General features: G+C 35.2%; 1 long non-coding RNA gene across 11 annotated transcripts in view; it reads right to left on the reverse strand.

Moving 5' to 3' along the window:
* The window catches only part of LOC102156904, a 336233-nt gene that overhangs the window by 288104 nt on the left and 23193 nt on the right, over nucleotides 1-24936 (reverse strand). For 2 of the 11 annotated variants that reach the window (XR_005383244.1, XR_005383248.1), the window contains exon 1: nucleotides 24603-24792. The exons of 2 other annotated variants lie outside the window; for them this stretch is intronic. This is a non-coding gene — a long non-coding RNA (uncharacterized LOC102156904). Of the gene's footprint in view, nucleotides 1-24602; nucleotides 24828-24936 lie in introns of those variants that run through there. 7 more of the 11 variants (XR_005383242.1, XR_005383243.1, XR_005383239.1 and 4 more) reach the window with 7 other exon arrangements.

Below are 24936 nucleotides of genomic sequence, written 5' to 3' on the forward strand. Positions count from 1 at the left end.
CTTTTCTCTTCCAGACTAAGGAGAATAGCTGAAGTTCTCCAAAAGTTTTAGTAGCCATTTGATTTTGGGTGGCTCGCTGTCTCTGCCAGTTCAAGTTTTAATCTAAGCAGTTTGGAGTCTTTCAGTTATAAAGATGGGAATGAGAACTAAACTGTGTAGGGGAGAAGACTATGCCACCCTAAAATATGCCACTTTGGCATAAAACTTATTGAGCTGAAGGCAACTGAGAAGAAGTAGAAAAGCTCTCTGCCCTCCATCTACCGAAAAAGCAGGACATAAATTTACAAAGGTGTTCCCTCACCCTTCTCTACCCAGAAGGACAGCATTAATCACCAGAGACAACTTTCAACCATTAGCCCAGAGTTGAATCTATATAACAAACTTTACTAACTAGCTCTTGTCTCCCATTCGTTCCCCCATATATATAATTTCTTGCCCTTAGAAACTCAAAATCCTTCCTTTTCCTTTGTCTTGTCACTATTCTAAAAATTATTGTTTCTCTGCTACAACGCTATATAAGCACAAGTTCTAGCCACCCCTTTGGATACTCCCATGTGTAAGCCCAATGCACATGCTAATAAACTTCAGTTTATTTTGCTCTTATTAATCTGTCTTTATTGGTCTAATTTATAGGTCCTTGCTGGAGAACCTAGGAAAGCAATAGGAAAAGAATTTTTTCTCCCTTATTGCCGCTTTAGGAATGAAAAGCCTCCAAACTGCTTGCATGTTCATCCCGAGCCAGGGAGGTATCTCTTTGCTTGGTGCTCCTCCTGGCCTCCTATGTACCTGCACCATCACATCAGGGGGGAGCCCCTCCTCTTGGTACGGGGTCCTGCTATGTCTTTGAAACCCCCAAATAGCCTACTCAGGCCTAGGTTTCTTCTTGATGTAATTAGGAAATAATAACCTCTTGGATCTTAACATTTTTCAAGCCTAGGAGAGACAAACAACAGAGGGTAAGCCCCCAAGGTAACTTGCTGCCTAAACAAACATCCGACATTGCCTGAGGTTACTGCTTCCTCAATGACAGTCTGACATTTGGTCGCCCAGAATAGACTAAACTGTCCCCTGTTTTGCTAACTTAGCTTTTTCTAGTCTCTGTTGATAGTAACATTTATTCACTTACTAGTAGCTTATAGAGAGGTACATTGGCGAATTCAATCTGTTGAGAAAGCTGTGCTCTACTACTGCTCTCTCCCTGTAACTCTTATTCCAGAATGTTCTTACCTGTCCTTTCTATTGAGTACTCTGAAGTATATAGTCCTCTATGGAGGCAAACTTTTTCTCAATCTCTGATTCATGAAAGTGATTGATTATGTATTAGGCATCAGGTAGATCATAAAAAATATGCTACCTTCAAAGCATTTTTTCTTCTTTTCCATGTACATTTGCATTTAGAAGAGCGAGAAATTCCTTTTTTACATATGTCTTTAACTATTTGTTTATTTCTTTGGGTTCCCAAAATTTCCGAGAGGTGGGAGAAATTAAGTGAGAGAAAGAGATTTCAACATAGGTGGGTATAAGGTCAGCAAAGGTAGCAGCAAGCCAAAGTAAGTTGTTTAGAAATTCATTAATTCACTCTTTGAATGTTTAGATTAATCACATGAAAATTAGTGTTTGCCTCTGGAACAACTAGGTGGTGATAAATTTATTAAATGTCTTTTATACTGACAAATCCTAACTTGCCAAATGTTGCTTTGTTTATGTGTGTAAATATATGCAAAGTAATTCAAACCTCACTTTGAAAATCTTCGACTTTATTTATCACTAAAATTGCCTGTCAGCCTCAGAAGAGACAACGAGGTAATTTGTTAATGGCTAGAAGTGGAGCCCAGGGAGCCGTGATTAAACCTAGCTAAAGACTGTGGGGATTTCCTACATGTAGACCCACAGGTTAATGTTCATCTTTCATGATCTTCTAAAGTATATCTTGCCTCCTAATCCGTGAAGTTTAAAATATTCTGTCTCTTAATACTGACAAGGGCCAATTTATTAATTCTCCCATTTTAAATTTATTTATAAGACCAAACATATCTTAGTAGAGATGGAGGATATTAAATCAATTATGTGATTTAAAAAAATTTCAAAACATTGTCCTTGGCTAACTTAGAGAGGTTATAAACAAGCTTGCAGGTTCAATAAACAATACACCTTCTATTTAGTAATAACATCTAACATTCATTAAGTACTTACTGCACTCTAAACATTTTGCATGTATGCATTCATTTAAAAAAAATAATGCTTACAGCAGCCTTATAGGATAGGTATTATTATTATTATGCCAGTTTTGCAGATAAGGAAACTGAGGCATTAAAATCTTGGATAGCTTGTCCAAGGTCACACAACTAATAAAGTGGCAGCACTGTACCCATACTTAAATCCAGGTAGAACAGTGCCACAGTGCATGAATGTTAGAGCCTTTTTCACAGCAACAAGCATTTTCCCAGTGTATGTAGATGATACTATATCTAATAAAGTACAGATACTAGAAAAGCAGATCCTGATTCTCAAAAGCCAATGCATACCAGAACTATGACTACTTTTATCTTGCAATTTCTTGAAATTACTCTGGTCTTCAAAATGAGGTTTTTATCCTCAAAAGTCTAGAAGATGTAGGCTTGGCGCAATTCATCATACTCACAAAGCCTCTCCTTCACCTCTCAAGAATAACAGAGACTGAATTCTCCAGGAATAGCCCAAGGGCTCTGCTTAATGCTGAAGAATGAGTAAAGATCACCTGGGCTGGGAGTTGGGAAGAGAACATAGAATGAGCTCCTAGGAGAGGGAGCCATTACAGATAGCTGGCAGGACCATAGAGATCCAGAGTCAGGAAGAATTCATTGCCAGGGCAGGGGTCCACTTGGAAACTGAGCCAATGCCTGCACAACATGGATTATCTTTGAGGTGAGAATTGTGCACCTATCCAACAGATGTGGAGTTAGGGTCCTTTGTCTACAGCTGCTTACAAAAGCCTTGAATCACTCAGCAGTGAGATACCTCACTTGAACTGTTACAGTAACTTACATGGGGGATAGAGCAGTGATGAAACCCACTCCCAATAGTAACTACACAACTAGAATGCGACACTCTTACTTTCAATATACCTGATAAGTCTTTGAAGACAAACCTTTTGTAGGGAAAGTAATAGTTGGAACAATTTTCTTATTTCCTTGAGTTTTTTCTTTAATTTTTATTTGCTACATCTTTCGACTTCTCAGAATTGTGGTAAAGATTATTTGCCATAATTAACAGAAAAACAACTGTGTATGTGAAAACAAGAGCAAAAATTCTTATGGGATAAATGTGAAATATGGTGGCTTTGAATTTTGACTTAGAGTATCCAGAATATGTTTTTATCAGATTGATAGACACTTAAATGATATTGCCATTACATATGTTTAACATCGTAGGAAAAAGCATTTGCTACCAAGTCAGCAAGAGGTGTTTTCTAACCAGGTACATGACTACACAGTTCATGTTCCATTTTAACTTTATAATGTAGACCAGGGAAATGCAATTGATGCACATGCTCCTTCTGCTTGCATCATTTCTTTCACTGATCCAAGTACACATTATTAAGGTCTCCTCATGTACTCCAATCTTTACCCACTAACTAGTCTATGAACTGAAAATGATATGAATGACTAATCAGCCCAAAGAGATCTAAGTTACCCCCATTTGTTCCATTCCTATTTGGCTTTCTTGCTGGCTGAGCTTTTGTGACCTTGTGAAAAACGGCTGTTTGATCTAAAAATGTGTTTTATTTCTAGGTAATGGACTATGTCAACTTCCATTTCTTATGGAATCCACAGAATACAGTCCAGCATAGCAGGACATTTCTTACATTCTTATTTGCTTGTTCTTTCCCAACACACACTTTAACACAACTGACTTCCCGATCTTTACTTATATCTCCTGACTTTAGCAATTGGGTTTTCAATTTCTATAGTATTCCCTTTATGGAGCACAGACATTTGCTGAAGAATATAGTACATTTCGTTTTCCACTCATGTAGCTAGGAAGAAAGAAAGTGCACCTATATCTTGAGGCCTTTTCAGTTAAATGAGTTTGGCTCAATCTTGCCCAGCTTTTAGTTCTTCCATTAGTGTTAGAAGATGCTTCAGTGAAATGTGCTTTATTTTCCTATAACGGAGGCACCCTTATTCCCACTTTGACACTGAGAGTATTAAAACTTGGTTTCCAAAGTCGTAATCGTAAATTTCCCCAGAAGAGTCAGATTTAGATCATTATGCTAATTTAGCAATATATAATTTAAAGTATATATATATATAGATATAGATATATCTATATATATATATAATTGCTTATTAATCTGGCAAAAACTATATTTTAGCCCTGATAGAATTATTTGGTAAGCCCACTGAGACGAATCTAAGTGATGAGAGCTGGTGTGTCAAAATTCTTAGTTTTCAAATGGATGTTAGACTCAAGGAAACTTTTTTTAAAAATACCAAAATAGGAGCACCTCAGTGGTTCAGTCAGTTAAGCATCGGTCTCTTGATTTGGCTCAGGTCATGATCTCCAGGTTGTGGATTTGAGCCCAGATTCAGGCCCCATGGCTAGCAGGGAGTCTGCTTGAGATTCTCTCTCTTCTTCTCCCTCTGCCCCTCCTCCCACCATTCACACTCACTTTTTCTCTTTCTCTTTAAATACATAAATAGAATCTTTAAAGAGAGAGAGCAAGAGAACGTGACAGAGAAATGCCAAAATAAAAGTATCCTTTGTGGAGGCCATAGAGCTACAACAGCGTAAGACATGGATCCAGCTCACTAGAAGATACAATGAAATCTCATTTTCTACCCTCATTCTTTCTGAAAAACAAAAATTGAATTTTAAAATTTTAATTTATTAGTATTAGTATTTTAGTAAAATTTTAATGGCTGTAGCCATTAGATATTCCCCATACTATTTACTTTAAAAAATATTATTTGCTCTGCTCCATGATAAATTACAATGTTTAAAAGGTTTGTTTCCTGAATATACCTCTTGCAATAGAATCTCAAAGATAAAGTAATAAAATACAGCTTGTATTAGTAAGAGTTCTCCAAAGAAACAGAAACTATCTTTCATAATATTCATGATGAGGAACTTGTTCACATGATTACAGAGGCTGAGTAGTGTTTAGTCTGCCATTTGCAATCCAGAACCCAGGAAAGCTGATTTCATTCAGTGAGAATCCAAAAGCCTGAGAATCAGGCAAGCCCATGGTATAAATCTTAGTCCAACTGAGGGGAGAAGATTAAGATATCCCAGTCTACAGAAGCAAGGAAAAAGGAGTGAACCCCTCCTTCCCCTAACTTTTGTTCTTTTGGGGGCTTCAGTGGACTGGATGATGCTCACTAACACTGGGAAGGGCGATCTACTTTCCCAGAATCCACCATTCAAGTGCTAATACCAGTTGTCACAGCCCTCACAGACACATCCAGAATTATGCTTAATCGGAGCACCCTGTGGCCTGTCATTTTGACACATAAAATTAACTACCACACATCTTATGTTATAAATGAGGAAACTGAGCCCGAGTAACTAACCCTAATCTCTGAGCATGTTAGTGCAGCATTAGACCTAAATACTGGACTCCTGATTCCTGATCCAGGGTTCTTCAATACGTCACTTTGTTTCTCCTGTGAAGTGGATGCTTGCCAACTTAAAAGTTTACTTAAATGACAATTTGAGTTTTAAAAAATATGGACATTTCATCTAGGAGCAAAGAGTCACACTCAACCCCCAAGTTCAAACATGTCATGAGATTGTAACAGAAAAAAAAAATACTATTTGTAGAGATAGGAAGATAAGGAATAAAGAAGATAAACTATCTTCCTAAAACGAATATATTAGCAAATATCTGATGCCAAAAATATATACTTCTTATGTTCATTACAATTTAATATTCACAATATATTGAAACACCAAGTTTTCCTTAGTGCATGACTTGCCTCACAGGCTACAAATAGCCACCATTAGCTGCTTTCTTATTTTCTTTACCATATGAATGTACTCATCCATAGTATGGCATCCATGACCTAAGGATTGATCTCAAAAGAGGAACTAACAATTTATTTTAGTCAATGATGTTTTAGGTAGTATGCTAAATATTTAATGTAGAATATTTCATTTACTCTTCACCACAATCTATGAGATTGGTATCATTCCCTCCCTCTTTTTTTTTTAATTAATAGAGTATAACTGACCTATGATGTTTCAGGTGTACAAAATTGATTTGACAGTATCATTCCTTTTGGAAGACATGAAAAATGAGCCCAAGGCTACATAAATGTCATAATATATAATAGTAAAAATTTAGAAAGTATTTTCATATTTAATAAAGCTAGTCAACTATAGTAAGCTCACCTTTAATGAAGCCATTATTTTTTAGATTTATTTATTTATTTATTTATTTATTTATTTATTTATTTGACAGAGAGAAAGTGAATGAGAGAGAGAGAGAGAGAGAGAGCATGAGAGGGGTGAGGGGCAGAGGGAGAAGCTGGTTCCCTGATCAGCAGGGAGCCTGATGCTGGGCTTGATCAGGAACAGGCCCTGAGCTGAGGTCGGAAGCTTAATCGACTCAGCCACTCAGGTGACCCTAGTGAAGCTGTTAAAATGATGGCTTCACTAAAAAAAGTAGAGGAACAAGAAAAAAATGTTTGGGAATATTATATTTAAAAAAATACATGACAGTGTATGCTAACTCATTTCAAATCTTTAGAAATGTTCATATAAACAAGGAAACAATTAATGAAAATATAACAAATAATTCAATATAATTATAAGAAGACAATCTAATCAGAGTTGTATGAGGGTGGCCATATAGGGCCTTTTTTCTTTTTTATATGTTATGATTGATTTCTGTAATGTAAATATGTCACTTTTGCACAGATAAAAATTCTGTTCTATGAAGAACTAAAATGCAGTATAATTTAGGTAATACTAAAAATAAATCTACCTAAAAATGAATTTATTAGTTTTAGGTATTTTTAAATCTGAAATTTAACATATCATTTTTATTTCATAATATTCACAATAATAGTTTCCATATTCTATTAGTATTTTATTTAAAATTTCCCCAAAGTCTGGGATGGCTGGGATGCTCAGCAGTTGAGTGTCTGTATTCGGCTCAGGGCATTATCCCAGGGTCCAGATCAAGTTCCACATCAGGCTCCCTGGAGGAGCCCGCTTCTCCCTCTGCCTATATCTCTGTCTCTCTGTCCCTGTCTCTATCTCTGTTTCTGTGTGTGTGTGTGTGTGTGTGTGTGTCTCATGAATAAATAAATAAAATATTTAAGAAAATAAAAAATCTCCCAAAGTCTATCTGGTATTTCTTTGTTTAAATTTCTCCCCTCGTAATATTCCTTATTAGATATTTGGAATGATTTGTCATATGTAAAATATTACACTAGAACTAAGGTCAAACTTGCCACCTGAAAGTTTTTTAGATGCTTAAATTAGCTCTCACTTTTCACTGTTTTATGGGTGAAAATATCCTATTTGGGGAGCTGCTTCCCCCTATTATCCTTTGATTTTATATACAGCTGCATGTTCAAACTTAAAAACAATTTCAATCAAAACCAGACTTCTCTATAATGACTACAAATGAAAAATAAATAGATATGTTGAAAGACTTGGTCTGGCTTGCCTTGCTTTTCTTTTCTTTTCTTTCTTTCTTTCTTTCTTTCTTTCTTTCTTTCTTTCTTTCTTCCTATTTTTTCTATTGGCACAGAAATAATTTGGCTGCAAACCATCTCATCTCTATAGCATGCATAACTATTTTGTCCATTACTGTTCAATTGAAAAAAGAAGAATGTTTAAAAATAGAAACAGGAAGGTGACTTTTGATTTTAGATGGAGAGTCTCCTTTGTGGCACCTGGGCTTAAAAATCATTGTTGAAAAATAGTTCACTAATCTCAGGGGTTTGAGAAAGAAGAAAGGATGAAGAACCTCAGAGAGATGTGCAGGGCCAGAATCATGCATAGTTGGCCAGTGCTTTCTCTCTGGTCCTTTACATACCGTGATGAGCAATACCTGGAAAATAATGCTGTGAGAGATGAAGTCATTTACCCAATGGCCAGGCATTTAATGATAGGGTTCCAGAGGAACTATAGGCCTAAAGATTAAGCTTTAGGGTAGGTGACGAAAGAGAAAGATTAGAAACAAAACAATAAAAACCTAAATATACTAAATGCTACAAATCTTCAAGTAGTACTTAATCTAAATGGATTAATGTGGCTTTATGTTAGTAGATTAGCCCTCCAATAATAATAATAATATCTAAACAAAATTTTAAAAATATAATACACTAAAGAATGAACAAAAGAAGCAAAAACTAGAAGGGATTTGATCCTTGAAGAAAAGGAAATACACGAAGTTCAGGATAGGACTAGTTACATGGCTTTTCTTATTGAGAACATTCCTAAAGTCTGTACAGAGCTGGCAAACAGAACTCCAGTTTTTATTTCATTTCATTTTACTTTTCCTTGCTTTTTATTTAATTGTTTGAGGCGTCAAATGAAATAGTCTGGGGCTACCTAAACAGACAAAAATCAAAGGAAGAAATCCCATAAAGGATCCACAGTGGAGGAAGACCCAAAATTATCCTACAATTTTTTTCCCTTACATTCTTGGCTGACCACTTAGTGGCAAACATGTAAGGAAGACTTGAGGACCCTACAGGAAAAGAACAGCTAGAAAGCTGGAAGAATTGAGCAGAGTTTTCAAGGACTTCCTATTGTATGAGAGTTTGGAGTGTGAATCCTTCCATGTTAGAGCGGCTTGGTAAATACCTCAGGTGTGACAAAGATTCACTGTAATAAAAACAAGTCTACACAAGTTCAAAGTGATAAGTAAATAATTTAACAATCTGATATAACAAAAAGTAACATTCTTCATAAGATCACAGAATCAACAGTCTCTACAATTAGGATTTCCAGGGGAAAAAAATAGCAGGTAATAACTTAAACAGAAAAATATGACCAGTTATCTATCTGTCTCTTTCTCTCCTCCTCTCTCTCTCATACACACACATACACACACACAGAGTCAATAAAAACAGATATGATGTGACTAAGATATTGGAGCTAGCAGACAAGGAATTTAAAGTAGCTATTACAACTAGGTTTAATGTAGTAAACTAAAAATATATCTATAATGAAAAAATAGTAAATCTTAGTAGAGAAATGGAAACTATTAAAAAAAAATAAATGAAGTTCTAGCATGGAAAATTATATGATATGAAAATTTTCCTTAATGGTCATAAAACCAAGTTGGAGGAGAAAGAGACCTGATCAGTAAAATTAAAGAGAAGTTATTAGAAATTAGTTAATCTGAAAAATTGAGAAATAATAGATTAAATAATAGAATTCAGGTTCCCAGTGACCTGTAGAGCAATATGTAGTAGTCTAAGACATATGAAGTAGAGTCCTAGAAGGAAAGAGAAAAATAAAGGGTGGGGGGGAGGGAGGGATAAAAAATTTGTTCCAAGAAATAACCAAAAGTTTCAAAAGTTTCGTGAAAATACCAAATTTGCAAGTTCATACCTAAATTAATGCCAAACTAGATTAATACAAAGAAAACCACACTGAGGTATATTATTGTCATAACACTGAAAATCAAACACAGAGACAAAACCTTGAAAGCAGCCAGATATAAAACGTCAAATTACACAAGGGGAAATAAATACATGAATGAGTGCTACCTTTTACCAGAAACAGTAAAGGCCAGAAGATAAGGAAACAATATCTTTGAAGTCCTATAAATATATAAACTGAAATTCTTTTTTCCATATAAAATACACTCCAAAAATTAAGGAGAGACAGTTATTTTCAGATAAGTAAAAGTAGAGAGAATATATCACCATCAAATATTAGATCTGAATTAAAAAATGCAACAGGGAGTATACAGGTTAAAGGTAAATGTACAAGATGAAATATAAACTCGCAAAAAGAATCAGAACTGGAAATTATAAAAAATATGTGAGTAAATATAAAAACAAAACTCTTCATTTCTTTAAAAGGTCTATGCTTGTTCAAAGCTAAAAAGCTACAACATTATATTGTTAGAAATTTGATGTACGTAAGCATAAAATATATTAAAACAATAGCACAGAAGACAGGAGGACAAAGTGGTACAATTTTAAGTACACTCTGATAAGTTAAGGACACATATATAATCCCTACAGCAACCAGTAAAAATAACACAAAGATATATAATTTAAAAATCATTGGAGAAATCAAACTAGAATATTAAACTGGAAATATTAAACTCATTTTTTTAAGGGAAGGAAAGAAATAGCAGAGAAGAAACAAACACAAGAGATGGGACATATAGAAAAAATGGTATAATGATAGACTCAGTTCAAGCTGAATCAATAATTAGACTAAATGTAAAGTTCTAAACACTCCAATTAAAAGACACAAATTGTCTATGACAAATGAGACAAGAATATACAATGGGGAGAAGACAGTCTTTTCAATAAATGATGTTAGGAAACCAGGACAGCTACATGTAAAAGAATGAAACTGAACCACTTTCTTACACCATGCACAAAAATAAATTCAAAATGGATCTAAAAAACCTAAATGTGAGACCTGAAACCATGAGGCTCCTTAAAGAAAACACAGTCAGTAATCTCTTGGATGTCAGCTTTCGCAATAAATTTATGGGTATCTCTTCATGCAAAGGAAATAAAAGCAAAAATAAACTATCATGACTACATGAAAATAAAAAGCTTTTGCATGGCAAAGGAAATTATCAACAAAACAAAAATCCAACCTACTGAATGGGAGAAGATATTTGCAATGATATATCTAACTGGGGACTAATATCCAAAATTTACAAATAAATTACATAACACCCAAAAAAACCCAATTAGAAAAGGAGCAGAAGGTCTGGACATTTTTCCAAACAAGACATACAGATGGCCATCAGACACATGAAAAGATGCTCAACATCACTATTTTTCAGGGAAATGCAAATAAAAACCACAATATTAAATTTTACCACTTAGAATAGTTAGTATCCAAAAGATTATAAATAAGTGTCAGTGAGGATGTAGAACAAAAGGAACCCACATGCATTGCTAGTGGAATTTAAATTGGTGTAACTATTTTAGAAAACAGTATGGAGGTTCCTAAAAACAAAACAAAAAAAAAAACAAAAACAAAAACAAAAAAATAACCATATGATTCAATAATTCTATTTTAGGATATTTACCCAAAGAAAACAAAAACACTAATTCAAAAATATATCTGCACTGCTATGTTTACTGCAGCATTATTTACAATAGCCGAGATATGGAGCAGTCTAAATGTTCACTGAGAGATGGATGAAAGAATAAAGAAGTGATGTGTGTATATATAATGGAATATTACTCAGCGATCAAAAAGAATGAAATCCCGCCATTTCCTGTGAAAAAACCTAAAAGGTATTATGCTAAGTGAATAAATCAGAGAAAGACAAACATGCATGATTTCACTTATATGTGGAATCTAAAAAAGAAAAACAAGAAGAAATGAACAAACAAAAATCAAACACACTCTTAAATTATAGAGAACAAACTGATAGTTGCCGGGGGAAGATGGGTGGGAAAAATAGATAAAAAGTATTAAGAGATACACACTTCCAAAAAAAGAGGAGAGATTCTTAGATTTTAAAGGGAAAGCAAAATCCAAGTACATGCTGCCATAAGAAAGGCATTTTATTTTATTTTTTTAAGATTTTATTTATTTATTCATGAGAGACAGAGAGAGAGAGAGAGAGAGAGGCAGAGACACAGGCAGAGGAAGAAGCAAGCTCCATGTAGTGAGCCTGATGTGGGACTCAATCCCAGGACTCAAAGATCATGCCCTGAGCTGAAGGCAGGCACTTTAACTGCAGGTGTCCCAAGAAAGGCATTTTAAATATGAAGACTGGTTAAAAGAAAAATATATACTGTTCAAATATCAATCATAAGAAAATTGAAGTACTTCTATTAAGACAAATGATGAGTTCAAAACAAGAAATATTGCCAAAATTCAGAGAAACATTTTATATCAATTAAAGAGTGAATTCATCAATAAGGTATAATATTCCTAAACATGTAATACATAATAGCAAAGCTTCAAAATGCAAGAAGCAAAAAAACCCCAGAAATTAAAGGACAAATAGATCTATCCACAGTCACAGCTGAAAGTTTGCATGCTTCTCTTTCAGTAATTGATAGAACAGCTAGACAAAAAACTAGAAAGTTCATAAATTTCAACAATAATATCAAACTGTTTGTCCTGACATTCATAAACACTTCAACTAACAGAAGTAGAGAATCATCTTTAAAAATGCACATGAGGGGGTGCCCGGGTGGCTCAGTGGGTTAAGTGCCTGACTTCAGGTCAAGTTATGGTCTCAGGGTCCTGGAATCCAGCCCTGCTCAAGGCTACCTGCTCAGTGGGGAGTCTGCTTATCCCTCTGCCCCTTCCTCTACTTGTGCTCTTTTCCTCTCTCCCTCAAATAAAATCTTTAAAAATAAATAAATAAATAAATAAATAAATAAATAAATATGCACATAACATGTTCAGCAAGAGAAGCCATATCTGTGCAATAAATCTTAAACTGAAAAATGTTCAAAATTACCTTATAACTAAACTTAACCAGTATAGGGAGGCCTGGGCGGCTCAGTCAGTTAAGTGGTGGACTCTTGATTTTGACTCAGGTCAGGATCTCAGGATCCTGGGATCCAACCCTGGCATTGGGCTCCATGCTCAGTCTGAAGTCTGCTTGAAATTCTCTCTCCCGCCCCCCGTGTCCTCCCACCTACTCTCAATCTCTCTCAATCTCTCAAATAAATAAATAAATCTTTAAAAATTTTCAATCAGTAGAAATTAAAAACAAAGTTAATTTTAAAAATAACAGATATCTAAAAGCTTCAAATATAAGGAAATTAAACAATCTACACTGTATTTAATTATACTCACCTAAGAAGAAAACATATTTTTAGCTTAATAGTTAATAATAAAAAGTATAGTATATTTAAATTGCTAAAATAAAACACTTGGAAGGAAATTCATACCTTCAAAAACTTATACTAGAAAAGCTAAAGGTCAAAATCAATGACTTAAATTATTATTTTAGGAAATTAGAAAAAGAGTAAGTTATACATATTGCAAGTAGGCAAAAGGAAATAATAAAAACAAGAACAGAACTTAAAGAAATAGAAAGCAAAAATAAGTAAGCCAGTCCAGAAATTAAGAAAGAAAACACAAATTTACAAGTAAGGAATTAAAAGGAAATGACACTACAGATACTAAAGAAATTAAAATATTAATAAGGAAATACACTGAACAATTGCATGACAAATTCAGAGTCATGAAATAAGTGGAAAAATATCTCAAGAATAAATTATGACATGGGATCCCTGGGTGGTGCAGCGGCTTAGCACCTGCCTTTGGCCCAGGGCGCGATCCTGGAGACCCGGGATCGAATCCCATGTCGGGCTCCCGGTGCGTGGAGCCTGCTTCTCCCTCTGCCTATGTCTCTGCCTGTCTCTCTCTCTCTCTGTCTCTCTCTCTCTCTGTGACTATCATAAATAAATAAAAATTTTTAAAAAAGGATAAATTATGACAATCTTACAAAAAAATCCTTCAGAAAACAGGAAGCACACTTTCCAACTCATTTTCTGACACCAGCATTAACACAGATGCCAAAATTTGGCAAAAATATTTGCCACCAAAGAAAATCACAGACCAAAATCTCTCATGAACATGAAAACAAAAATCTTTAAGAAAATATTAACAAATGAAATTTAGCAATACATAAGAAGTAATACATCAAGTTTTATCCCAGGAACATGATTGGTTAAATATTTTTAAATTAATGTAATTAATTATATTAACAATATACAGAGAAGAAAATCACATAATCATTCTAGTTTCAAATGAAGCACTTGAAAAATTCAACACCAGATTTTTATTTAAAAACAAGAACTCAGAAATCTAGGAAAAGAAGGGAAAATTCATTATTAATAATTGGCACCCATGAAAGTCTTATACCTAGCATCTCACATATAATTTTAATGTGAAATATTGTACACTTTTACCCTAAGATTGGGAAAAATAAATATATTGTTATTTTCTCTTTATTTTCATTATTTTTATGATACATGTAGCTAATAAAATGCAATAAAAAAGACATGAACATTATAAATGAAAAATTAAGCTTCTATGTTTGCTAATTTTTATATGCAAAGTCCTAAGAAACCCACCTAAAACAAAACAAAACAAAAACTATATTAGATTTTTAGGGCTGCCCTAGTAAAATACCACAGACTGAGGAGCTCACATAGCAAAAATTTATTTTCTCACAGTTAAAGAGACTGGAAGTCCAAGATCAAGGTGTGGGCCAGTTTAGTTTCTCAGGAGGCCTCTCTTCTTGGTTTGCAGATGGCCGTCATCTCCTTGTGGCTTCACGTGGTCCTCTGTGTGTGCACCTCTGGTGTTTCTTTGTGTGTCCAAATTTCCCTTTCTTACAAGGATACCAGTCAGATTGGATTAGAGCCACTCTACTTACCTAATTTTAACTTAATTATCGCCTCCCCCCCCCCCCCCACTCTAAGGCTCTATCTCCAAATACAGTCACATTCTGAGGTACTGGGCATTATTCTTCAACATATGATTTTGAGAAATCATAATTCAGCCCATAACAAGAACAAATAAATGAATTTACCAATTTTGAGATATGCATGATAAATATACAAAATTCAATGATATTTCAATATAGTAGCAGCAAAAAAAGAGAGATTTTTAGAGAACAAAAATGTCATTTATAATAGCATCAAAACCAAAACATCCTTACATAAAAATTAGCAACGATATGCACTATGACCCTGAAAAATAATGAACTACTCATATACACACCATGGATGAATGTGTCCAAGTGGGCACCACGACATGATGAGTCTTAAAAATATTATGGTGACTGAAAGGAGCCAGACATTTAAAAAAAGGTATATAATATATTATTCTATTTATATGAAGTTCAAGGGGAGGAAAATCTACTCTATGGTGACACAAATCAGAACAACGTTTACGTATTTGGTTGCAATTGCCTTGAAGGAAGGGTGAGGGAGTTTTCTGAAGTGATTTATATGTTCTATGTCTTGGCTGTGTGGTGATAACGCAGATACATACATTTATCAAAACTCATTGAATCATATACTTAAGATGTGCGCATTCACTACATATAAATTTTACGTCAAGTGTGTGTGTGCGTGTGTAAAATTGGGGTAACGTACAATTTCCAAGGAGGTGATATACTATAAAAAAATCAGAGCTTCAGCTTTGAAGTCGCACAAAGAGAATTTTGATTCCACCTCTGGCACCTATTATGTTGTAACCCTGGGTGATTTACATAACTAGTTCTGACCCTGTGGTCTCCAGTGAAAAAACTAGGAGTGATCATAATATATAGCATATAGAATTATTGTGGTTTATATAATAGAATATATGGAAAAGGTTGAAGGCAGGGACTAGCATATAGGATATGCTGAAAACAAGTAAAAATTGTCCCAATTAAGGTACAACAGAATTTTTCAAAAACTAAAGTAGTGGTTTCATGTTTAGACTGAATTGTCTTCTCTGAGGTACAATACATGATGATACCCACGTGTGAGGACAGAGAGATGAACGAAGGATAAAAGAATAACAGCAAATATGCTGCTCCAGTTAAGGCATAATGCTGACAGGAGCATCACTGAAGGAGACTGAGGAACTCAGGGCCCTTTCATACTGTGCGGATGAAATGAGGTGCAACTATGCAAACTTAATTGGTGTCTGGTATTGAGTAAACCCCTCAGTAAGTGGTCAAGAAGAATTTGTTTGTATTCACATTCAACTTTTTCCTTTCCTTTTCTTTTCTTTTCTTTTTTTTTTTTTTTGAGATTTATTTATTATTTGTTTGAGAGAGAGAGAGAGAGAGCAGAGAGGAGAGGGAAAGACCGACTCAAGCAGACTCCAGGCTGAGCTGAGAGCCTGATGTGGGACTGCATCCCAGGATCCTGAGATCACGACCTGAGCTGAAACGAAGAGTCAGACATTTAACCGACTACATCACCGAGGTGTTCCTACATCCAATTTTTTCTGAAACACAAATACCAATAAACATAAAAAAGCTTTCTAAAAAAACATATTTTATTCAGAAAATACACCACATAAACCATTCCCTAATAGTTTATTCCAATTAGCTGGTATTAATAATCTCACAAGATGTATTTGGAGCAGATTATTAAATCTTATTTATGCAGTGACCTTAAAAATGTTACCCCATCCTATAAATCCATATATCTGAATGAAAAATATTTGTCTTTAGTTACTCAGTTATGGCTATTACATTTTATTTTCCCCCAAACCAAAGCATTTTAATCATCTCTATTGCTTTCCAATTTATTATCATTTGTTTATCTAGTTCTAAATGTATGTGACAATGTTCCAATCTCAGCTAATTTTAATTAGCTTTTGAATTTTTAAGCCAGCTGAAACTTTGTCAAAGTTATGCTGAAGAGTTACTGCTGGCTTTAATATAATTATATTTCTATCCATTTAGAAATTTTCTTAATTATGCTGCTTATCTGAGGGTTATTTTGAGTGTGTGATTTCAACATAATTCCTTTTATTTCTGTCTCGACAAAATGATTAAACGTGTTCTCTATCATATCTTTGGTCAACTTTTGATCATTTATAAAATAAATTTGAGGGCTCTAGATTATTCGTATTTTCACTTTTTAATATTTTAGTCTTTTTTTTTTTAATTTCTTCAATACTGATTTATTTTAATAATGAACAGAATCTTTCCAAGACAAGGGTCAGGGAAAAATCAAGTGGAAATAATATATTTTAAAAAGTCAGTTATAGCTTTTACTGCTTACCCAGAGACCTTTTAAATAATAATGGAAAAAAAATGAAAATTATCTTAAATTATCTTGATCATAGCATAATTTGAAGAAGGTAGGTAGAAAATAAACTTTAGATACATCTGTCAAAAGCCACATATAATTTCTCAATACTAATCAATTAAAATTGAAATAATTACCAGTCTTGGCTTTGGAAACATTTCATGAACAGATAAAGATGATGTAGGATACAATTAACAGGGTTTTTACATACAAACATAACAAACTGAGATTTCTGAGGACACCAGTTGCCATTCTATTCCTAACCATGTAGGTATAGGCCCTGAAATCATTTTATATCAATATACTTTTTTTTTCTTTAAAAAAAGTGTTAAATATGTTAATTTTTGTATACAAAAGTCAAATTTAGCCCAGACCTGGAATGAAATTCCACATATTCTATTTTAACGTAACTCAAATTAATTGTAGAGTTTTTAAAGTTTTATTGAACATTGCTAGTTTTTTTTTCTTCCATATATATTGATCAATTTTAAACTTTTCTTAGTTTGTGGCAAAGGATGAGTAAGACAAAGATGTTCTTTCCTTATGATATTATATTTATCTACAGCATACCTCAATTCAACTGTTTTTATGAGCATTACTACGCTCAGAATTTTGATATAAAAGGATTAGATGTTAAGTTTAAAAATCCAATAAATGTCCTTCTTTGTTGTTAATGTTTATTTTTTTCATGTTTTGGTTTCAGCTACTTTGCACTAAGAAAGAATATATATACATTTCATTTACATGGCCCCTTCATAGGAAGACGTCACCATTACACCTCTAATGTAAAAGGATAAATTTTGAAAGATAAAATCATGGCTTGCGTACAAAACTAATGCATGTCAAATACTACATTTAAGTCATCAATAGAAAACCAATAAAATGTTACACTTCTGTCAAAAAAAGGAATTAAAAAAAAGGAATTTAAAATGTCTCTGCCTCTCTATGTGTATCATAAATAAATAAATCTTTAAAAAAATAAAATAAATAGAATACTCCCATATAAAGGCAATTAGGAATCTGAAATGAATTTACAAATAGATGTAAAACTAGTCAGTGTCTATAGGGCAATAATCAATTACATTCAACCTGACACATTTTGTTTGAATTTCCATGAACAGAAATTACTTGCATTCTTACCAGTTTTCTGAAAATAGCTTGGAAATATAGTTCAGTAAAAACAAAAGATAAAGATAGCTGGAAAGGGTACACTACATAGAGCAATTCGTAATCTTGTTTGCCCATTTCAGTCTTTCACAGTTCTTCCTGACACTAAAATACCTCCTTAAAAGTCTTAAACTCCTTAACCTTGTGTCCTAATTAGAGCTGAAATTCATTGCTTTAGTTTTGAAGACTCTAGGTAGTGATAACATGGCACTTTACAACTCCCACAGAGATTATAGAGTATATTGGAAAACAGAAGTAGCTTCCTGGATATAAGAAAGAAGATAAGGTTTTGAAAGCCCCTACTCTGGGTAAAAACAAAGGTTCCTAGGGGGAAAGGTGATAGGTGCTAAAGGAGTAGGAAACTAAACACAATGATTTGACAGTACAGATCAAAGATCTACACTGGGTCCATGTCAGCAGATAACATGGCTATGAGGAACAGCGCCTACTCGTGCAGAGCAGCAGAGCCCGAGATGGAGTAGACAACCAGTGAGGAGCAGAACATTTTTTTTTATTTTTATTTTTTATTTATGATAGTCATACAGAGAGACAGAGAGAGAGGGAGGCAGAGACATAGGCAGAGGGAGAAGCAGGTTCCATGCACCGGGAGCCCGACGTGGGATTCGATCCCGAGTCTCCAGGATCGTGCCCTGGGCCAAAGGCAGGCGCCAAACCGCTGCGCCACCCAGGGATCCCAGGAGCAGAACATTGTATCCAGTGATTGCCGTGAAATGGACTGCCATGACTGCAGGCTAGGAATAGGCCCTATTTCTATCCAGATCTACACAAGCCCAAACTTCTTGAATGATGTGGATGGGAGGGATCTTAAAAATGCCTGATACTGGATGGGGCACCCGGGTGGCTCAGTTGGTTGAGTGGGACTCTCGATTTCAGCTCAGGTCATGATCTCAGGGTGGTAAGATCCAGCCCCTGTGACCAGCTCACACTGGGCATAGAGCCTACTTAAGATTCTCTCTCCCTGTCCCTATCTACCCCTCTTTAAAAAAAAAAAACAAAACAAAACAAAACAAAAAAAAACCTGATACTGGTTTTCTAGTCTAACCTCAGGCTGGATTTAATTTGACTTATAAAAATAGACTAATGTAATAGTTCTGGAACTGAAATAGAATATTCTCACTATAATGTTAAGCCGTTGGTTAGCGGCATTACAAGAAAGGATTATTTGTTCTGCATTTGCTTTTATTTTCACAGCTGATTTAGCACAGATTTCTTACTTCAGAAATGTGAAGATAGGAAATATAATACTAAAACGTAATTATATTATGGAGTGCATGTGGCAAACTGCTTCCTAAATACCTCGCAATTTTAGAATTTGTTCTAATAATTTCAAGATCAGAAATTAGTAATCTGTTAAGGAAATTCAATGCTGTGTGTGAATGAGTGAGCTTTTCCTACCAGTCTGTGAAATTTTCATCAGTCATAACTTCACTGAAAGAGATTTTACCTATAGAAGAGCCAACACATTCCTTTTATAGATATTTCAGGAAACAACATGAGTTATCAGAATAATATTATCACCCTTAAACAGATCATAACATTATTTATATCTATCCAAACACTTAATGGTTGACTCATACATCTATTTAATAGCTACTCATCCAGTGATTTCTAGGTGCCAGACAGTGTGCTGGGGACATAACAATGAATTGAACAGGGCAAGTCCCTGCTTTCATAGAGCTAGTATTTCATTGAGGAGGGGCAAAAGGAAATAAATTATATGGAAAAAAATTAAGTATGTAAAAGGGATGTGAGTACCAAGGCAATGGAGAATAAAATTTATTGAAGCGGTCAAGGAAGGATTTAATGGAAAGATGTCAACTGAGCAAAATTCTAAGACTGTAGATATATGTAGATTGTAGATATGTAGATATATGTAGATATGTAGATGTAGATATGTAGATTGCTAGGAAAAGAAATTTGCAGAAGAGGGATGAAACCCCAAAACTAATAGCAACAACGAAACAACATATATCCCAAGGAAGAAGGATGTAGTGTGTCTGCAATGTTAGGAAGAGCAAAAGGTATGGCTGGAGTTGACTGAGAGGAGAGCAGTAGGAAATATTAAAGAGAGACATCAGAGCTCACACTATACACACTATTGTAAGGACTCTTAAGTCAGAAGAACTGATGATAGCAGTTTAATTCCAAGACTCCCAGACATTTACACAAGTATTAATATCCAATATATTGTGTTTAAATTTGGTGATTATAAAATATTAACATGTGGCATTAAATTTTCAAGTTATTAAATTGTGCTGTATGTTCAGTTGCTGTAACTGAGATCTAAATTATCAGTGATTAAAATAAGGTAAATGTTTATCTCTCTCGCATAAAAGTCTAGTCATAAGCAAATAGGCTGGCAGGATGGTTCCATGGTATCAGAGACCCAAGTTCCTACTAACTTCACTGTCTTTGGGATTTTGCCTTTGTCAATAGCATCCATAACGCTACTCTTGTGAGTGTGATAGGGAAAAGGGAAATGTAAGGTTAAGGCTTTTCCTATAAGGGGTAACCAAGCAGTTATACAAATCATTCCTTCCCCATTGAAGAACATTTAGTCACAGAGCTGCCTATAACTGAAAGGGAGACTGGGACATGTAGCCTTTATTCCAAGTGGTCACGTGCCAAATTAAAATCAGGGGGATAAGAAGATAATGGGTATTAGAGAACAAGTAGTTGTCTTTAGTTTAAGCAGATTTAAATAACACTTTAATTTTGAGGTGATTAAACATCTTTAAAAAGTGTGATATAAAGGAAAAAGTACCTAACAAAAGACCAAAGGATGTTAATTCTACTCCAAATCTAAGAATTAGCTAGCAACCTTGAATCGAAAACTTAACTTCTCTTATAGTCAGTATGTCATCTGTAGCATTGAGCTGAAAATATTCTGCTGTACCTAAACAAAAGATTCTCCTCCAAATTTTAGAAAAGTCATTTTTATCAAATGCATAGTAATTATAAAACACTGAAACTTGTACAGTGATATGAAAACTCAAGAGAAGGAATATCTGGCCTCCAGCCAAACACCAGATATGTCTCTTAAAAGCCAATACAACTTCTCTTTATCCTTGAAAGTTTAAAAAAAAATGAAAGTTAAGGTGAAAATAACTTCTATCTTTGTCCAGATGGAACTCTATGATTGCCTCACTGACAAGGGACAATGACCAGGCTGAATGGACCACAGGATAACTGGCTGACTTCCCTGAAGTCATAGGTGATACACAAGCTAGATAACCTCCCAGGATAGAGATAAGGAATGAGCACAGCCAAAGAATCCATTGCCACCATACTCATTCAAGGAAAGTCATTGGTTGCAAATGTGCAGGAGAACTCAAAGAAGTGCTTTACTTGGGTTTGTAAGTCACAGCAGAAAGGAAGATTATCTGTCATGTGTTACGTCTTTCCAGGGATGTGTAGTTCTGGTGTCTTGCCACCACATTTCTAATGCTAGAAAAACATTCATTCACAGGGCCAAAGCCAGTGATGCCAAAAGCTGGGTCCTTTATTCCTCTCTCCATGAGCATACTATAACCTCCTCTGGAAATGGAGAGAGGAAAGTTGTCATTCTTCATGGCGTGGCCACAGCCAAGGTTTCCAGGAAAGCCAGTTAACCTGGAAAACAGTATCCAGACCAAACAAAGAAAACATATTCTAGCATCAACTGATGTTGTAATCTAACAAATTTTTAATAGAAAAAAAATGAAAGGAGAGGGCCTCACGAAACAAACAGAAAAACAAAAATATATGAAAACATCTCTCTAGGTGCTAACAACTGTAATCTATCTGAAACAATTACAGTGATTTGATGCTATACTTTCTGATTTCAATAACTTTCATTTTAACCTGCTGAATGAAAAACATGATTAAAATAAGTGATTAAAACATATACTGCAGTACGTAATTCAAATGCTCTATGAGAAACAGAGATGTCACTTTAATGTGGTAATTTGATGATCTGTTTAAAAAGCAAAGTTATGATGACAGAGCACAAACAGATAAATGTTCATACCTCCACGGCAAATATGACAGAGCAGGTTTCTGCAGATACATTTAATAATGTAGGTGCTAAATGTACAAAGTTCAAATTATCCATTTTGGTCTACTCCATACAATGGGGATTGAGTCACTGGAATAAAAATTCTGATGTTTTTATTGTCTTTTTTTTTTTTAAGTCACCCCACTTGGTACTAAGGGCTAAAAAAAAAAAAAAGACAAAATGCCAGCCCACAAGAAATCCTTTCAAGGTCTAAAATTATTCATCCATATTATGTTCACCCTTGTTATGGATACTTTTGTAAAGTGGCGGATAGTTACCATTCCTTTAAAAATAAATCTTCAAAAACTATTTTTGACATCCAAGCCAGATCATTTACTTTAGAATAATAAAACTGGGATTTGAATCATTATTCTAACCATTTTTCACATGTGGTAGGAAGATTCGACAATTCAATGGAGATATATATATATATATATATCATGTTGCAGGCAATAAACAAATACTGCAAAGAAATTCTCTCCCAATTTGAGCATGAGGTTAAATGTAAAATACTCTATAGTATACTGGTTAAGAGCATGGACTCAGGTGCCAGATGACTTGGGTTTGAATGGTGCATGGCTCTTTGGCTTCTCTCTATGCTAGTTTCCTCTTCGATAAAATTAGGGTAACAGTATACATTGCGTAGGATTGTTATGAATTTATTTATTTGTACTAAGGAGAAAGGGGCTGAGAGATTAGCCCAGGAGAAAGGAGGCCAGGAAGCTCCACGGAGTCCCAGCTCTCAGAATAAATCAGACAGTGCCTTCAGTTCACATGACTAAGCCATGGAGGGAAGGGAACACTGGGACTTCCAGGCTGGTCAGGGACCTCCTAATGCAGGGCAGAGCTCAGCCCCAGAGGAAAGGAGCAGGAGCATGATACCAGCAGTAGTTGAGATAAACCTGTGGAGGCCACCATCCACCCTTGCTGGACCCTTAGGCAGCAATTTATACCCCTTGTGATAAGAGACAGAAAGAGGAAGCACCACCTTTGCAGGCCTTTGTGTAAGACACGCCTTTGTTTTCCTCTCCCTCCTCCCCCTCCAATTCAAGGGCATAAAACCTGGGAATAAACCTGATGAATAAACTCCCCCTTGAAGAGCTCAAAACTAGTTAGTTAGACAAACACACAAACAAAGAAGCATTGTACAATTAACTTGAGGGCTTCATAATGAGATATCATCTGTGCTGGGTCCTGAAGGATGAGTAAGAATTCTCCAAGCAGACAAGGGAAAGAAAGGAACCCAGAGGTAATATCCGATGCAAATATCACGAAGAAATTCTCAGAGGCATGGAAATGCAAGCTAAATTCCAAAAAGAGCATTTAATTAGAATTCTGGGTGCCAGGGGAAGAATGAATGAGGAAGAAGTAGGGAGGAGGCAAGAAAGAGGAGCTCCAAGTAGCAGACTAGAAAGTTATACCGTAGATATTGAAGGGTCTTCTTTTTGTGCCAGGATAAAGTAGATTTATTCCATAGGAAATCAGGAACCAGCAAGTTTGAACACAGGTGAGTATGACATGGCCAGATCTACATTTTGATCTCTATCACCAATGGTAATATGGAAAGTTCACTGGAAGGGAGATACTGTTGCAAGGAAAGGAGATTCGGGGACACAGACCACCAGAACCGTGCCCACAGCAATTACAGTTATCAAAAAAATGAATGGCAATGAAAAAGAATGGGCATTTGTTTGAATATCATGCATCATAAATTCTCTCTCTCTCTCTCTCTCTTTTTTTTTTTTTTTTTTTTTAGTAACACATACGAATCAACCGGTGGGAATAATTATAAGGATACCTAATGGAAGACATTTTAGGAAAGGAAATACACACCATTGCAAAGTGGGAAGGGGTCTTGCATGTTACTAGACCAGAAATCTCCCCAGGAATTAGTAAATTAACACAAACCATTAAACCAGAGCTTGTCTGCTCTGTCAAAACCAATAGCTGATTTGCTACATAAATACATGCACACATATATAATATACATATACATACATAAATGGAACTGGCCACATGAGTACCCCAAAAACATCTGATGCTGATAAGTAAACAGTGTCATTTGCTAGAAGTTCAACTCCATATTGACCCTATTTTAGCTCTCTCTTTGACCCTTTCTTCTTTTCCAATTGGGAGAAGGGAAAATAAGTAAATGAGCCATAATTTTTGGCAAAGCATATTTAAAGTGAGGTCTGCCAAGTTCAAAACTGAAAATGCAGCAGCTGTTTGCACAAAACACGGGCCAAGAAATTCCTGCATGACTGACAATATGCTTTTGCTTCTGGCTGCACAATCTCTGACCCGGGTATTCATTTCAGCAGCTGTCAGCTAAACCATGTAGAGGAGGGGCTTTCTCACCATAGAGAAGAGGATCCCTAAAAAAGGAGGGATTAAGAGTTCACACTCAGTAATGAAAGTGCTTCGAAGGAGGAAATCTGTACCTTTGATGAGGGAGAAATCTATATGGGAATGGAAAAGTAATCATTCTTGCAGCGTAGGTAGATTAGACACAGCATATATCCTGAATATTTGGGAAGTGTCTTACTTCTTTTGCAGAAGAGAGCTCTGGGACTTGTGCACGGTGCCTGGGACTACAGGATACTGCTTCTTAAGCAGCACAACATGTGCCTTCCTGATGCTGGTCACAGTGGGCACCTGGGTCTCTGTGATGGCAACAAAGGAAGGGACAGTGACAAAGGCTGACCAAGTGTCTAAGGCAGGACCATCTCCCACATCAGCCTGCAGCTGTGATGGGACCAGGGCCAAAGGTCTTAG

The sequence above is a fragment of the Canis lupus genome, chromosome 33, assembly GCF_011100685.1.
Source record: "Canis lupus familiaris isolate Mischka breed German Shepherd chromosome 33, alternate assembly UU_Cfam_GSD_1.0, whole genome shotgun sequence".
In the NCBI taxonomy this organism is placed as follows: Eukaryota; Metazoa; Chordata; class Mammalia; order Carnivora; family Canidae; genus Canis; species Canis lupus.